Source organism: Leptonychotes weddellii, chromosome 3 (genome assembly GCF_054177405.1).
Source record: "Leptonychotes weddellii isolate Sample4059 chromosome 3, ASM5417740v2, whole genome shotgun sequence".
Classification (NCBI taxonomy): Eukaryota; Metazoa; Chordata; class Mammalia; order Carnivora; family Phocidae; genus Leptonychotes; species Leptonychotes weddellii.
Genome location: NC_138371.1, coordinates 132,474,815 through 132,491,920, shown reverse-complemented (window position 1 = coordinate 132,491,920; position 17,106 = coordinate 132,474,815). Strand labels below are relative to the sequence as shown.

Below are 17,106 nucleotides of genomic sequence, written 5' to 3'. Positions count from 1 at the left end.
CACCCCCCTCCCCTCTAGAACCCTCAGTTTGTTTTTCAGAGTCCATCGTCTCTCATGGTTCGTCCACCCCTCCGATTTCCCCCGCTTCATTCCTCCCCTCCCGCTACCTTCTTCTTCTTTTTTTTTTCTTAACATATCTTGCATTATTTGTCTCAGAGGTACAGATCTGAGATTCAACAGTCCTGCACAATTCACAGCGACTTTAAGCCTTTTCATACCGACATTGCTTCTGATAGCTTTGCCTTCAACAGAATATATGGTGTGGTTCTTTCTACGTTGCTGAAGTAGGCAACAGCATTTTAATTATTTTTTGTTTGTTTGTTTGTTTGTTTGTTTTTGGTTTTTTTTGCAACAGCATTTTAAGCCACCACTTATAAAGTTATCTGACAGCACCTATGGCTTTGGAATTTTGGAAGTCCATGAGGTATGGCAATAACTGTATTTATCAATGACTTCCAAAATAATCCTTTTTATACAAGTACAGTGTGGTTGACATTTGTGTTTTGCAACTAAAGGCATAATAAAAACACAAGGAATTCTTACCACATTTAGCAAAAACTAGCATTGCTTTGAATTAAAAATGAGAGGACAAGAACAGCCACATCCTGTATGCGAGCATTTTAAGTCTACTGCTCAATTAGGATGACTGGGATGATTTTTTTTTTTTTAAAGTAATGTGGCTGTATATTAAAAGCTCTTGCGGGGAGCCTGGGTGGCTCAGATGGTTGAGCGACTGCCTTCGGCTCCGGTCATGATCCCAGGGTCCTGATCCCAGGGTCCTGGGATCAGAGCCCCACATCCGGGTCCCTGCTCCGCGGGAAGTCTGCTTCTCCCTCTCCCACTCCCCCTGCTGGTGTTCTCTCTCTGTCTCTCTCTCTCTCTGTCTCTCTGTCAATTAAATAAATAAATAAAAACTTGGAAAAAAAAAAAAAGCTCTTGCAAGTGTTAACTCTTTGGTAAACGACACTGATAACTTTAATAATAACTTGTGTGCCAGAATTTAATTATGTAATTTATGAATCTTAAAGAAAACCATCTTTGACAAGAAAGAAGAAAATTGAGATAATCAAAAGGTGAGAGGAGTGCTATTTGTTATTTATAAAAGCACACAAAATAGAGAATACATTCTTTTTTGATATTTGCTGAAGCTTAGAGGCCGTAGGCCACCAAGGTGCCACAGAATGTTAGATGTGCTTTCTCACTGGCAATGGCATAGAGTTATGCCATGAGTTGATGTCTTAGGGGAAAAAAGTCCAAAATTGGAGTTGCTAACTTCAACATCTCCACTTAACCCATTCTCTTCAGTACAGTCAGCCTCTCCATGTCAACCTTAGCTAATACTTAGTCTTTTCTTTTTCTTCCAGTGATGGTAGTGGTCGTGGTGGGGGGGCGGGGAGGGGTTGGGAGTTCTATTTCTTTCTGTTTTTTATTTGTTTGGTTGGTTGGTTTTTGCCATCTCTCAGCCAGATACGTTGTCTTAGAAGACTCTCCTCTGCTTTCCTCTTATCATGCTCTTTTTCTGTCTCTATTAAGAATATGGAGGGGCGCCTGGGTGGCTCAGTTGGTTAAGCGTCTGCCTTCGGCTCAGGTCATGATCCTGGAGTCCGGGGATCGAGTCCCGCATCGGGCTCCCTGCTCGGCAGGGAGTCTGCTTCTCCCTCTCCCGCTCCCCCCTCTTGTGCTCTCTCTCTCTCTCACTCTCTCTCAAATAAATAAATAAAATCTTAAAAAAAAAAAGAATATGGAAGGATTATCCCACTGGAGGGAATACCTAAAACTGGATTCTCTGCAAATGGGCCTCCAAACTAAGCAGTCAAAGATATATGTAGCCAATGAAAAGTCATTAGAAGTCTGAACTCCTAGAACTCTGACATATGAAGAGAAAGAGAGAAAAGGGAGGGAGACAAATTGGGGAGACAAATTGGTGACTTATGATTTTACTTATTATCCCCATGAATGCCGAGTCTTTTGCAAGATACATTTCCTTAAAATCTTATTTTATTAGGGTTAAAGAACTTGCTAAAGTAAAAGGAATTTTTTATAAATTGATTTATTGATTCAAACCAGTTTTCAGTCTAATTCATTTAGCTAATATGGACTTATTTTGAAACCTTACTGCACTGAATCTAAATTTATGTAAATCGTGTCATTGTGCACTTTCTGGGGTAGGAGGCCTGGAGTATGCTGTATACTGTTTTGTATGTATTAATGATATTTATTATTCATTCTTCCCAATTGCCCTAGAAGACATAATAGTGTTACTGTCTATGTGGTTTCTTTAACAGAGAAATTACAGCTAACTAATTTTCATAAAGTTACCCATCATATAACCGATTTGTTGCAGAACAATAACCCTTGCCGGTGACTGCCAGGACCAGTCAGTTGCTGCACTGCCTCTCTAAGACACAGACAAAAATAAGGCTCCATCCCAATATTTTCAGAAGTAAGTTAATGAGAAATTAATGTAACTTGCCTTGAAGTGCTTTTAAAAATTATTGTTACGCACTAAGAAAAAAGAGTGCTACTATCCCCCTAATAATAAGACAACTCATTAAAAAAGTCTGCACTTTTACCTTTTTACACTTGCATGTTAAATTATTTGAATATGCTGAACATTATGTATAACTCCAATAACTAGATTTCTTTTCCTTTGGCCAATAACATAAAAAGGTAATAATGGCCGTTTATTACCAAATATTCTAATGCATGCAGTAGATTTAACTGTATGATTACTTACCATCATGATAGTCATATAAATTGTCAAAATAGGCACTTTTGAACACTTACCTTTTAAAGTGTATAAGAAGAAATTCAAGATATTACATTTAGTCAATCATTATGTAAAATTCCAAAAAAAACAAATAACTAATTTAAAAGGTGAACCAAAACATCTGTCTGTTATCCATTTCATCAGCTTATTTTTTCAAAATACACTCAAATTAAAAACATTATAAATGCAATGATTTTGATACACACAGTTCACCAGTCTTCCTCCCCCAAATATTAAATTTTTAATCATAAGATAAAGTCAATTATTATCCAGATAATTCATTTTGCAAATGAAAAAATTATCAGCAAGATCAGATTCCTGTCTGATTTTGCATCTGTCTTTCAAATCATCACCTGTATAGGTATATTCCAGTTCCTAATAGGATTAAAAAAATAGAAGGAATTCAAGGTGAAACTGAATGATGCAACACCTTTCTCATTTTTCCTTCTTCCAACTCTTGATAGAGAATTTTTAACTCTTTAGAAGCAATAATGCAGGCAACCAGCTAACCAACCAGCATATTTTACAATAGTTAGTGAATACCTTGAGGGAATTTTGAAGCCCCCAGTCTTTTGCATGAGTTTCAAAGATAATTTACTATGCTTTCCAAAATAACAAAAATCATAATCAAATTTAAATTTTCAAAAAAATTATCCATTGTATTTGATTTCTGGTTTGAGAAAGAAGAGTAATGTGAGAAAAAAATTATGAAAATTTAGGAGATAATATACAAAGAATTTGGAAGACCTGTCCTCCGAAATGACTATTACAAAGTAAAAGGCATTCCTAAATTTGAAGGAAAAAAATTAATTATTAATCAAATTTATGACTATTAGATTACTAGAATATTTATCATTTTCCCTCTGAAATACAGGAATAAGTATCACATTCAAAATGTATGATTCAATGGAAAGAGTCTATTTTAGGTTGGCATTCATACCTGAAATTAAAATAAAGCTAAGTGTCTTTACTAATGTTAACAGATTTTTAATTAAACATTAGCACAAAATGAAATGAACTATCTCTACTCTTTATCAGACTGACACTTAATACCTAATTCAAGTATCCCCAGCTTTCTTTGCTTGGAGACTTCAATTCTAAGAATTTTTTCTCCCGTAGTAAAAGCAGCAGTCTTACCTACACAATTGTTTCATGAGATAATAGGCCTGCATTCTTCCATATCTAATTTTGAAATAATGGACAAATACCTTGATCTTGTTAGAGACTATTTATAATTTACATGGTACAGTTTTTTTAAAAAAATACACAAATGGAAAGAAATGAAGAAATGTTAACAATTAGTAATGCCTTATAAAAATAGCTGGTGAACCCTGGCCTGTGGCCCACTATTTTTGAAAATCAAGTTTTATTGGAATTCAGCCATGCCCTTTCATTTATATGTTATCTATGGCCACTTTCATGCTTCAATGGCAGAGTTGAGTGGTTGTGACAGAGACCGTATGGCCCATAAACCCTAAAATATTTACTATCTCACCCTTAACAGAAAATGTTGCAGGCTCCTGGCTTAGAAAAACTAAGTCTCAGTTCTTAACCTTAAAATTAAAATTTTCACTCTATTCATTCCTGTAGATAAAATACTAATGAGGCATTTTCACATAAGCACTCTTTTTAATTAGGTCATAGTTTAAGGAAAACAAAAAACAAAAAACAAACCACAAGTCATTTTCATCCTCTGTGGGACAGACTTCTCTCACAGAGTTTGTATTTGGAAGGTGCCTTATGGAAAAACTGTTCATTTTTTTTTTTAAAGTGGATTTCAATGTTAGGTGATTTGTAGCATGTTTATATTCAATCCCAAACTACTTAAAACTGTGGAAACAGTACCATCGCGGGAACACCTGAAAACAAAATGCACTTAGACACATTAAGTTTCCTGAAGTGTATTACAAGTTCCTCTAGAGTGTACTTAGAATAAGAGTAAGTAACCTGTTCTTTCCCAGAGAAAAGAACTCTTCTGTTCTTGGTCCTTTGTCTCCTGTGCTTCCTTATGTTTTTTACATGCTGATTTTTGTCATTGTTTCTCAACCTCTCCAAATCTATTCCTTCCTTTCAACCTCACCAGCTGGAACCATTATAATTTCTATTTTATGGATGGAGAAACTGAGGCCTGTGGAATTCATGAAAGGCTAGCTGGAGATCCCAATATGAGTAAGTAAGAGGAACGAGTTTCTTTTGACTTAAAATTTTGCACTCTTTCAAATAAAAAGCCTGCAAGTGCTGTAATGATCCATCTTCCTTCTGTGTGTATTATGCTTTGCTTTCTAGTCTATTTATCATTGTCTGATGTATTTTACAGATTTATTACTTTCATTCTAATAATGCTTGTTAATCAATGCTCCCTACTGAGTTCTGATACCAGGTCACACCCCCTTGAATGGCTTTTGTTCCTGTAATTGTTCAGCTCTGAATCATCTTAAACACAGATAAAAGCAATGAGGTCTACTGGACAACTTTGATTCAAATAAAAGAATCAAAGCCAGTTCTATGATCAAATCTGATGATCCTGGGCTGCTTCTGGAGTCTCCAAAATTTGGCAATATTTTCACTTTATTTTTTTTATTATGTTATGTTAATCACCATATATCACATCATTAGTTTTTGATGTATTTTCACTGTATTGGACCAACTTACAGAACCTCTTGAAGCTACTGCTGGTTGTCAGATCCTGTGACAATGTGTCATACGTACATAGGTCCCAGCAGAGTTTCTGAAGCTTTGTATATGGAGGTCTTAAAGAATTCTTTTCCAAATTGACCTGCATTCCAGGAACTAAGTTGTAGTAACTCACAGTAGCAATTATTCATGCTACGCAATGTTTCATACTCCATAGATACCTCAATAGAAATGCATGTCAAACATGATATCCCAACTGGTATAGGAACAAAAACCCTAAACTCTGAGTCAGATGACATTAATTCTCTATTTCTAGCTAGCTGTATATATGTGAGTAACATTTTTGTGCTTCAGTTTTCTCAAATGAAAAGAAGTGCAAATGAAATCAGATGTTATCATATGTCTCTAACTTTCTGGTATTCATTGCCATACAACAGTTCTTTTGTAGAAACTTTTCTTCAGTTTCTACCCAGTGTGAGCTTTTCTTCCCACAAGGTCTCCCTGAATAAAAAAGCACAGTTCTTAAGGAAGACTTAATAACATCTTTCCACTTCAAAGTTTACTTTGGTTGTGTAAGAAGTTTAAAATATCTGGAAATTATTTTTTTGGAAGATGGTCTATCAAAAATTGGTCACTTTTTAAAATGTCTACTTAACACTAAAGCAAAATCCAAAAAACCAATCCTGGTTTAGAGAGGTCAAAATGGAAATTTGTGATAAAATAAATTAGCATTCCAGTAAAATTACTTTTTTATAATCGTAAGTATTCTGGAATGAAATTGTACTCTTGTACAATTGCTAACATTTGGGCCAACTGAAATATTGTTTTTATGGAAAATATGCCTGCATATCAGTACCCTAACTGCTTCAATGTTTTATGTCATCTGCTGTAAGCAACAACAATAACCATATGTGTTATTCAACATTTAGTATTGATTATATCATTTATATGCATAATTATATTTTGTCTTGAATTCTTATGATAGCTCTATGAGTAGCAAATAGTATCACACTTAATAAGAAAACAGAAAAAAAAGTTAAGCAACTTGCTCTGGACTGAAAACTTTTTTTTTTTTTTTTTTTTTAACCAAGAACCTTGGGAATTGAGTCTCAGTGTAAAGACTCAAATTGTCAATCAGGGAGTAACTGATTAAATGAATTATCCATTAATTGGCCCAGAATTCCAGCATTGTTAAGATAATATGAAACTACATCACTGACATGGAATGATGTCTATCTATGATATATTTATATAATTTTAGGCAAAAAGCAGCGTAAGATATTATGTTTAGTATATACCTGTAAAAAATCTAGTTGTGTGTCGTGCATGTGTGTGCATTTCACAGCATGGGAAGATAGACAGGTTACGATCCCTTGTTAAAAATCCTTGCACTCAGACATGTTTTGTAATCCCTAACTCTTTCATATTTCAGAATGACATTTTGTTGTACATGTCATGTATTACCCATCCCAGCAGGGAATGGTACAATACCTCAAATTTAAACACCTTAATATTTCTTCAATAAAAAATGTTCATATTAACACTAAGTGGAACAAGTAAAGGTTAAAAATAGTCTTAGATCAGTTCAGGTCCGAGAAGGGACTGTGGATCCGAACAACAAAAGGTTAGCAATAGCCCCCTCTGAGTACTGAATTATAAGCAATTTTATAACTTTTTAAATGCAAATTTCTCTATTTTCAGTCCACAAATATGTAACAAGTTCTTATGATACACCAGGTGCTGTTTTAGGTATGGATTTTCAGCAGAGGTTTTGCAGTAAAAATTCTTCTTAAAATACAAAATGACTATAAACATGACTATAGTGACTATAAATAAATAAAAACATAATCATTTAATTTTGGGAAAAAAGAGAGAAACTCAAAGATGCATATACTGCACAAAAAAATCTGAAATTATTTTAATGCAAAAACTTGGATTTTTTGCATATAAGAGTTTTATAAGAGTTGTTGTTATTCCCAACAGTAAAATCTCTTCTAGGGAAACTATTGATTTGGTGAAAATCAAATAGGAAAGAGGTAACTGGCCTTGCAGTCAAATGTAGCCAATTCATCCCTGGGGGCCGACTACAAGTTCAATGTTAGAGTAGTTGAAATCCAAAAGGCAGTAGACTAGCAGTGCCTGAATCTCAACTACACAGGTCTAGAAGCACAGTCTCAGTGGAGCAGCTTCATCTTTAGAATACCTGTCATGGAGCACAAAAACCAAGGGTCCAAAAATCTCATATATTTACCTTTCCATTGTCCTTAAAAAACTCTTCTTTATAGATTACTTAATTCTATGTTTTTTTTTAAATATTATGTGCCCTGCTTATATGTACATTAGGCACATTTTTGTATGAATATAAAACACAAAGTAGATAATTTTTCCCAAAAAGAAGTGAAAAAAATGGAAGAATTTTTCCCTTTTCTGATAGCCTGCTTTCTCCTTCCTTCTTTTAAGAACGGAATCAGGTTGTCATATATAGTTTGAAAAAATAGGTTTTTTCCTGTCTCTGAAGGACCATGAGTTTATTCAAGCAGAGTTAGGTAGTTTATAAAAGCTATCCACATAATATAAAAAAGACAAAGTATAAAACTCTTCCTGTAGCCTAATTTGATTTAAGGTTCCCGATACCCCTTTTCTTAAGAGGACAGAACATCACAATATGAAACAGTGCACCTAGTAGCATAGTACATAAATAGCTCAGGCTGAAAGCATAACAATAAGCTCTCCGTCTATTATTGCAGAACCAATAAATAAGCATAGTGAAAATTATGACACATTATTACATTACTCTGTATTGTACATTACTCTTATCAAAAGATGAGTGCATTTAAAATAATTTCACATGTCAAATGACAGTAAACCTTCCAATTGAGATGATATTGAAAGGGATATTTGTAAAGAGCGGATGCATGGTCTTATGTGGCTTATATCAAGATTACAATAGAAGCACGGAGAGTCTGAGATGTAACTGCTTCATTCCAAACTGGTAGTAACATAGTATCCCAAACAGTTACATCATTCACCTGCGCTATGTGTGTTCTGATATTACGCAGTCAATAAAAAACACATTAAAAAGATTTAGAAAAGACTTCCCTGTCAATTAGCCCTTGGATGGATTCTACTTTTTCAGTTTCCCTGTTGATTTAATATACTAGATGGTATTAGCAGCACTGGCTTGTAAACAAGGAAGATCTGAATCCTATTAATGGAGATATGCTGCCAAAATAATCAGTTTCCTACTTAACAAGTTTCCAAGTATTTGGAAAAGCTGTGAAATGGGATTACAAGGTTAAGCTGTGTACATCTGGCTCATCACTATATAAATATTTCAGAAATTTGATCTCATAGGCGAAGAAACACCTGTCTAATCATGACTCGTTTCCAAGTTACATGAACTTCAGTGAGCGTAGCAATACACAAATGCTGACAAGAAATGATGATCAATTTACATAATGTATTTCTTGTGTTAGGCATATAATTTTATCATATATCACTCTTCTGAGTGAAGACAAGAAATATTTGGGGAAGATTCTGTGGCATCCTATTACGTTGGCAAAAAAGGATTGAGGGAGGTGCAAAAATTTTTAAAATTCAGGATAACCACCTAAAGTACTAAATATTGCTTTTTTTTTTTCTTGTGCCATGGTATATAACTTTAGAGTAACTGGATGTTGTAAGTATAAAGTAGTATAATATGGACTCAGAGAATAATTAATGAGAGGCAGGAGTTCGTGCATAAAATAACAGTAAAAATTTCAGCAGTCCCTCTAGTTAATCGAAACTTTAATGAATTTGAACATCAGTTGCTTTAACCAGATCCAGGATTAAATAACTATGCTGACTCTTTGTCAAATATACACCAGCCCATTAGGCTTGATTTTATGTTTTCAAATTTTGTTCAAAAATGTAATTGGGTTAAAAATGTACCAAATATGGCTCTTATCAAATTAACTTCAAATGTCCAACTTGAAAACATAGATTTTGAAACTGTGGTCCAAAATGGCAGCTAAAGGTCAATGAATCAAATTTCCAATTATATTTCCTGGGAGCAGATGGGTGCAATGAAACCTAATGATTGAATTTTAAATGCTTTCATGCACCTTTTATCTGTTTCCCAACATGTTGATTCTACCTTAATGCTCTAACAAGATAATGGGTTTATTACAATTAACCAACTGAAATGATATCTCCATTTTCCAATTATTTATATCATATTACCTGGGGATATTGAATCAGAGCTCCTTTCCTCTCCTACCCCTAGTGCCTTTCCATCACCATCCTACATTTACACCAAACAAAACCCAAACTCTAATATCATTAAATAACAGATGTGTCCTGGGAGATCTGACTTCTCTAGTTAAATGATGAGTACTTAAAATGAAGCCCAAGTTCACTGAGGCTCATTAGGAAAATTGTAATGAAAATACTTCAAAGGTATTTGTTGAGTAAGTTTAACTATAAATTTCCTTTCCTTATGTTATAAACTGATATATTAGTCTGTTTCTCTGACCTGCATAAGCTTAATATATAAAGAAGGTTTATCAAGTGGTTAAAAAATTGTATGTTCTAGGGGCACCTGGCTGGCTCAGTTGGTACAGCGTTAAACTCTTGATCTCAGGGTTGTGAGTTCAAGCCCCAAGTTGGGCATAGAGTTTACTTCAAAAAAAAAAAATTAAATGTTCTGTTTTAGGAACAGCAAGTGGAGGATTTTATCTCTACTATATCTCAGTAGAGCACATCCCTGCCCAAAGAATAAAAGGAAGGAATTATGCAATTTATTGCTTTTATATAAAAGAAATCAATATGTTATCTCTTAAAGTCTAGATGAAAGGAAATCCAAAAAGCTTTTTATTTTAACTAATAAACAAAAGTTTCTCATCTATTAAATGCATTTCATAATGCTAAACATAATATTATTTAATCCAACCCTTATCAAATTCAACCCACCCCTCTATAGCTCTACTATAGGAATCAAATATAGGCATCTGAGGTCTGAATGTACATATAGTTAAACACAGCTTAAGGTGATAAAAAACGGTATCTGAGTTCTTTAAAAGTATTTACATTAGATGTAAATGTACAATGTTCTTAAAGTATCCCTGTAAAAATATATTTTCTGAATGGATATCACAGAAAAGAGACCAGATGAAAAGAATAAGAAGAAAACAATCAGAACAAGTCAGCATAAGACATAAATAATAATTCTCTTCCTTTTGTTTCAAACTGTGTTTTGATGATAATTTTCAAATATCTAAACAGCTTTTTGAAATTTCTAAACAAATAATATATTTTCAGATTTTATGGCTTTATGTGAAGACTAATATAAATGCACAAAACCTGGTATATTTATTGGACATTCACATTTTTTCCAACATTGTTTAGAAGTCATATTTCCAGTAGATTTCTAAGCTGTATTTTTTAAAGAAAGCATGTATGATAGTTCAAGAAAAGCACATTCAGAGAAATGAGTAAAATTCAGACAGATTATGGATGATTACAGGCCTAGTTTCTGATCTTCTGAGAGGGTATCTGCTCCCAGTACTCAGGCTTCTCTTAGTGACAGGAAAGCAAGACCAGCCTGGCATCCTCTGGAGAGAGCAGCACCCATTGTTGCTAGGCCTTCTTTCCCCAAAATGCCAAATATTTCAGAGTAAATTTACAGAGGTGCTCAAATTACAATGTTTGGATAATTGTGGATTTAAATGTCCCCGCTGAGAACTTGCTATTTGTTGGTTTATCTTATATAGTATTCATTTAAAACTTTCGGAAAGTCTTTCTCTTGTTTTTGAATGTTAACTGACAATGAATCCTAAACTTCTTAAATTTGCATTTCTATGCTCCTTTCTATTATTTTTTCTTTCACTTTGTATCCCAACTATATGGCAAGTGGAGAGAATTAAATTTTTAATACGGTTTGAAAGCTCATTCTACTTGAAAACTTTACTCTATCAAACCTCCTTATTGTTTGATATGGATTTTGCAGTTAAAGTTTAAAATTTAGATAAATAGTAATTAAGTCCTAGAATAGCTTAAAAGTAGTGAATTATTTCAATTAAGAGCTTTTTAATTTTTTTTATTTATTAAGTGAATTTATGATTATGGATTGAATAACTCTGTAGGTTGTAGATGTGTTTTAAATAACAATACTGAAATGGGCAACATACTGTTTATATAAATGCTTAGCTTATGTTTCCTCAATATGTGCATAAAAATTTCATACCACCTACGTGAAATAGATTCTGAAATTTTGAGAAAAATTTTGTAGGTTGGATTATTATTATAATGCACATTGGTTATTGCCCACGGTGATATTCTTTTCCCATTATCAGATGGCAAATGGTTGGTACCAAAGTGATTAAATCATAAAATTATATATTAACAAATACAAATAAATATAATCCTAAAATTACTATTTATGGTTTATCTATAATTTCATTTCATTAAAAAAGTCCCACAGATAAAATAATCACATTATTTTCTTAATAATTTACTAGAGCTGTATGATTCTTAAAGCCTTAACAAAGAGACATAACATTTTAATTGTGCAGTTTATAAAGCATATCAAGGAATAGGACAAAAGACAAAAGATATACTCTTACCAACACTACTTGCTCTTGAGATACAGTATATATATATATATATATATACATATACATATATATATAAATGTAGACACATTTTTATGTGTGTATGTGTGTGTATATATAAAAACAAATTCACTGAAAGTTTGATGTTCATAATCGTGAACTTTGATCATTTTTCCCATGAACTTGTAATAGTATCAATATAATTGTATAGGAATTTTCATTGTAGTTATTAAGAAGGTAACTATTATAAATAAAAATTATCAAAATATGCCACCTTCAAATAAATTGTTTACCAGGATGTTTATATAAATAATATCTTAGACTTTGACCTCTGTAATTTCTAGGTTTGGATCTAAACTCCAGCTCATATCTGATCAGTGATCAGAGGATTATAAAGAATCCATATTTTTAAGTCCTTACTATGTATTAGAAACCATGCTAGGTTCTCCCAACTACAGAGACAAGCAAGATGTTATATGGTCCCTGTCCTCCAATATTCAGCTATTTAAGCTGCTTTGTGACAAATTAGCTTTGCTAATAGTTATAACATTGATCTAGAGTTTTAAAACTGTTGAGATTTAATAATATTCATTATTTTGTGTGTAGAACAATTAGATCTTTACAGAAACAAAGTATACATACCACAACCAAAGAAGGAATGAATGGAAATAGGTAGGGTGTTAAATCTCTTGTTAGTCATCCCAGTATCAATATCTTTATTATGGCTCTTTAAAATTCCTATGCATTATGTAGCTTTAGGATGAAGCATAGAAGAAAAAATACTTGCACTGACTTCTGCTGATTAAATATTATTTTATAGTTCAAAAGACTGCACTTTCCTTTTTACCTCCCAGTCTGTCCTGCTTTTTCCAACACTGCCAAATGGTCCTACTACCATGTACTTCAAACTTAATCAGGCAACAGAGGAGCGTGATGGAAAATATTATCTACCCCTTTGCTAAAGCATTACATGTCAACTTTTCGCCTAAGGCAAAATTTAATGGCTGACTTGTGGATCTTTATTTCTAGAGATTTACTATGGAAACACTGACATAACCTTTAACCAGAGCAAACAGAGCCACTCTAATAAGCAGGAACACCAAACCTAAAAATGAACGAGGAACAGAAAGATCCTGGCAGGAATTAATCTGCCATTTTCACACATCTGCCCGAGGGAGGTATTGTAATTGCAAAAATTTACTCTAAGACTGCTGAGACTCATAGTAATTATGTTTCTTTTTTTTTTAATAGAAATAGCCACAGGTGGTAACAAATTGGGTTTTGAGATGGGGAACTGGGCATGCATTCTAACCCAAATTACTATGTAATTGTCTTGATTATAAAAAAAAATCGTAGAAAGTCTTATGCTCAAAACCAGAAAAAAGAAATTCTCCTTAAATGTATTCCTTGTCTTTTAATTCTTTTAGTTTCTCTCCACTTAGGCATATAGCTTTGTTTGTTGATATTGGCACATCTGATATCAGGGCCACACTGTAGAATAGGCTTTTGCCAATAACCCTTAGAAATTCCTCTGAGTGGGATTTGTGTAATAGGATAGTTCACATATTTCCTGCCTTATTACCATCTAGAGATAAATAGTAGCTTTCCTAGAAGGTCAGGATCTGGAAATGTAGCTAATAATTACTATTATCCGTGCATCTGCCAATGCTAAAAGTGCAAGGTTATAGACTTTTTATTTCAATCTGTTGTATTAAAATGTTTGTTATTTTTCTTACACACACACATAATTTCAATAACCTGCTATCTTACTCTACACTTAGATTCATGCATTAGCACCAACATATTATTGTTTTTTAAAACTGCAAACATATTCCAGGCATACCATGCCAAGTAAGATTCAATTATCAAGTGTACCTCCAAACTTTCTTAATCAAACAAGATTAAAATAAGAGATTAGGTAATGACTTAAAACAAAACAAAATACGTTAATGTAACAGGAGGTCACATAAAGCTTAAAATAATAATAAAAATAAAGCAATCAAGTGTCTTGCCTTGAAATTATATGAAGATAAGTTTGTATGTAATCTTTAATTCCATCTTAATGATAATGATAATAAAAATAAATGATTGATTTCTCTTTTATTTTTCATGACTTATAACTCCCCTTTTTCACATTCTTAATGCAATAAGTTGATTTGGGATAAATGTTTTTAAAATAGATGCAAAACTGCAAAAGCAAAATAGAAAGCAAGACTTTTGTGTCTCAAGAAGACACCACAATAGAATTCACCAATATTTAGACAATATTCTATTTTTGGTGACAGAACCATGGAAATCAAAGCAAATAATTTTTAAGGATGTTTGGAAAGCTTTTCTAACAAATGTTTATACAAAGATGTATCATTAAGCAATTATCAGGTTTGAGATGGAAAATACCCCTTTTGGAACTAACTCCCTTTTTTTTCCCCCAAAATACTAAATGATAATATTTTTTCTTAGTAAATTTGCTGAGATTTTAATTATATTATGTCTCAAACATTCTAATTTCTTATTGTCATATCATCCACTGAAATGGAAATATTGGCAATAAAGCACATATTGGCCACTTTACACTCTGGTAAGAAAATGCTTCTCATGGTAATCGTAGGTGAATTTCTTTTATAGATATCAGTTCTGCATATTGGAATTGCTCTGGTGAAATAGCAAAAAAATCTATTGAATATTCAGTCATAAAACAATCTCCATTTACTCTGATAAATTATGCTATGTGAAAAAGAAAATAAACAGATTTAAGCAAAGGCATTTATATTGGGGCCTGTGAATTGAAAAGATATTTATCTTGAAGGTAAAAACTATCATTTTAGGTTTCAAAACTGATGCAAGTGGCAAATAAATATTTAGGAATTTATCTAAGACAGTGATAGTGTAAAATTGGGTTATAGAAATAAGAAAGATATTTAAGCCACTGTGACCATTTCTGCTTATAATAAAATACCTGTTGCATTTCCACTTTATAAAAGTAAGCTATTGGAATTTAGGAAATATGTGTATATTTCAACTTGAGTTTTATTGAATTGGAGGGCATGAAAATTCTAGGTGTAATTGTAATCCAATCACTGTTCAGCAGTGATTATTAATGATTCAGGCAGAAATACTGGTAAAGAGGTATATCAATTGCTGACTTATGCCTAAATTATATTTTTTAAAAGTTATCACCAAAAGAAGCTGAAGAAAATATATCTAAAGAACCATACTTATTAAAAGAAATTATTTAGTCACATTGTAAGTTAAATCTGTTATTAAAAAATATATATATATATGCCACCAAAATAGCATTGGAATTTTTCTGAATTATCCACATTATGCATTAATATAATTTACAAACATGTAACTAGTGTCTCTTAAAAACAATATGTATCTACAAAAACAATTATAAAGTTATAGCTTTGAAAACTTGAAATAGAGTTTTAATGCTCTCACTTTCAAATTCTACAAAGGCTGCTTTTAGCTGATAAAGAGAGTAAACAAGAAATTGTCCTTTATATGGTCCCTTTAATGTGTTCCAATAATTAAAAATCAATCAAAAACATTATAAGTTTAAAAAATAATAAATACTGTTCAGAGTGTATTCCAGAGCCAAACAAGCTTACATGATTATACTTATCTGTACCTTGCCCATTTTGCATCCAATATAAATATGGTTCTTGAATATATTATTGAGTAGAAACATAAAGAAAATAACATGTCTTTAAATATTTCAAAATTACTAAAACAAAATGCATTTCTAATACCATTATTTTAATATATTCTATTCCTCTAATCAAACCAAAGTCTATTTATGTAGATTCGTTACATCTAAAGTCTCATTTATCCAACCTGTATTTATCCTTTGATCACAAAGCTTGTTAACTTAAATGGTCTTTTATTGTTATGATTCATTTTCCCATAATTATGCTGTTTAACTGTCTTATTTTTTGAATAAATATATGCAAACGCGCCAATCATATTCAGCACAGTTATGCTAGATGCTCAATGAACTGTAAGAGCCATTTCACTACAATAAAACTGCCTGGAATAGATCCAGGGCAAGGCCTACAAATACCAGTAATCAGAATGTCACTAAGACCAGAACGGATAGAAGTGTGTCACATGTATATCAAGAGATTCTCTCAAACACTGTCTGAAACCGATTTTACAGTCTATCACTGGAAGAACTTTGTGCATACGAGGGAAAGATGCCACCCACACAGCCCACAATTTTGCATCTGTCTTTTTGTCTATTTTTTTTTTTCTTTTTTGGCTTTACCTAAAAAATATTGAACTTCTACAGCAGCAAGGAAGCACAAGAAAACTTCTGCTTAGTCACAGCTGGGAATGTTGATGTCATTACAGACTTCTTTATTATAGATAATTTATTTCAGGAGACTAAAGGATAGCAATATATCACTGTCAAAGCTGGTGGTGAAAGCTATGACTAACCATAAAATACTGTGTACCACTGAAGGAAACTCTTGTCAACGTCTCCTCTACTTAAATAGGTTGACAATAGATTAGTGTAGGTCTGATGAACTTTAAAAGTGTTTTGTAGGTGGGTGGCAGAAGTCACAGTATCTTCAAACTGATGGGCAAAATGAACTTTATGCCATTCTCTATCAAATATACAGTCATTGGTTAAAGGAATTCAGTACAGGGGGAAAAAAAAAAAACGACTTCCCTGATGACTTTACTAAAATATGACTTTAAGATACTGCCCTGTGGGATTTATTAAACAGAAGTATCACTGAGGGGAATACATTCTGGAGCAATGACTAATATCATAATTAGCAGGTGCATTTGTAAGAATTTACCCACTATTGAGTGTATTGCAAGGCTTATCAGCATAAGGAAGTTAAGTTTTACTTCCTAACTGGCATGAGTTCAGTTCCAGCGGCCTCATCTTACCCCTGTGGTTGTTTCATCATCAGGATCAAGGTATATATTCTCACAATACCTCCAGCCATCCCATCATCCTCCCAAAAGAATCAGAAACTTGGATGAAAATTTTTTTCTCTTCATCTACATAAACTCCAACCTATTGTCCACTGAAGGCCAGTTGTTCTTCAACTTCTTCTCTGCTCTAGAACAACTGGCTCTACTTTTTTTTTTTTT

General features: G+C 32.8%; 1 protein-coding gene and 1 long non-coding RNA gene across 3 annotated transcripts in view; one reads left to right on the top strand and one right to left on the bottom strand.

Annotated features, from left to right (window-relative positions):
• The window catches only part of LOC145720660 (uncharacterized), an 8,534-nt gene extending 2,520 nt beyond the window's left edge, over positions 1-6,014 (top strand). The window contains exons 2-3 of the long non-coding RNA XR_014143805.1: positions 2,345-2,443; positions 4,854-6,014. This is a non-coding gene — a long non-coding RNA (uncharacterized LOC145720660). The remainder of the gene's footprint in view (positions 1-2,344; positions 2,444-4,853) is intronic.
• PCDH17 (protocadherin 17) overlaps positions 1-17,106 on the bottom strand; it is a 99,376-nt gene that overhangs the window by 71,297 nt on the left and 10,973 nt on the right. The window lies entirely within an intron of this gene.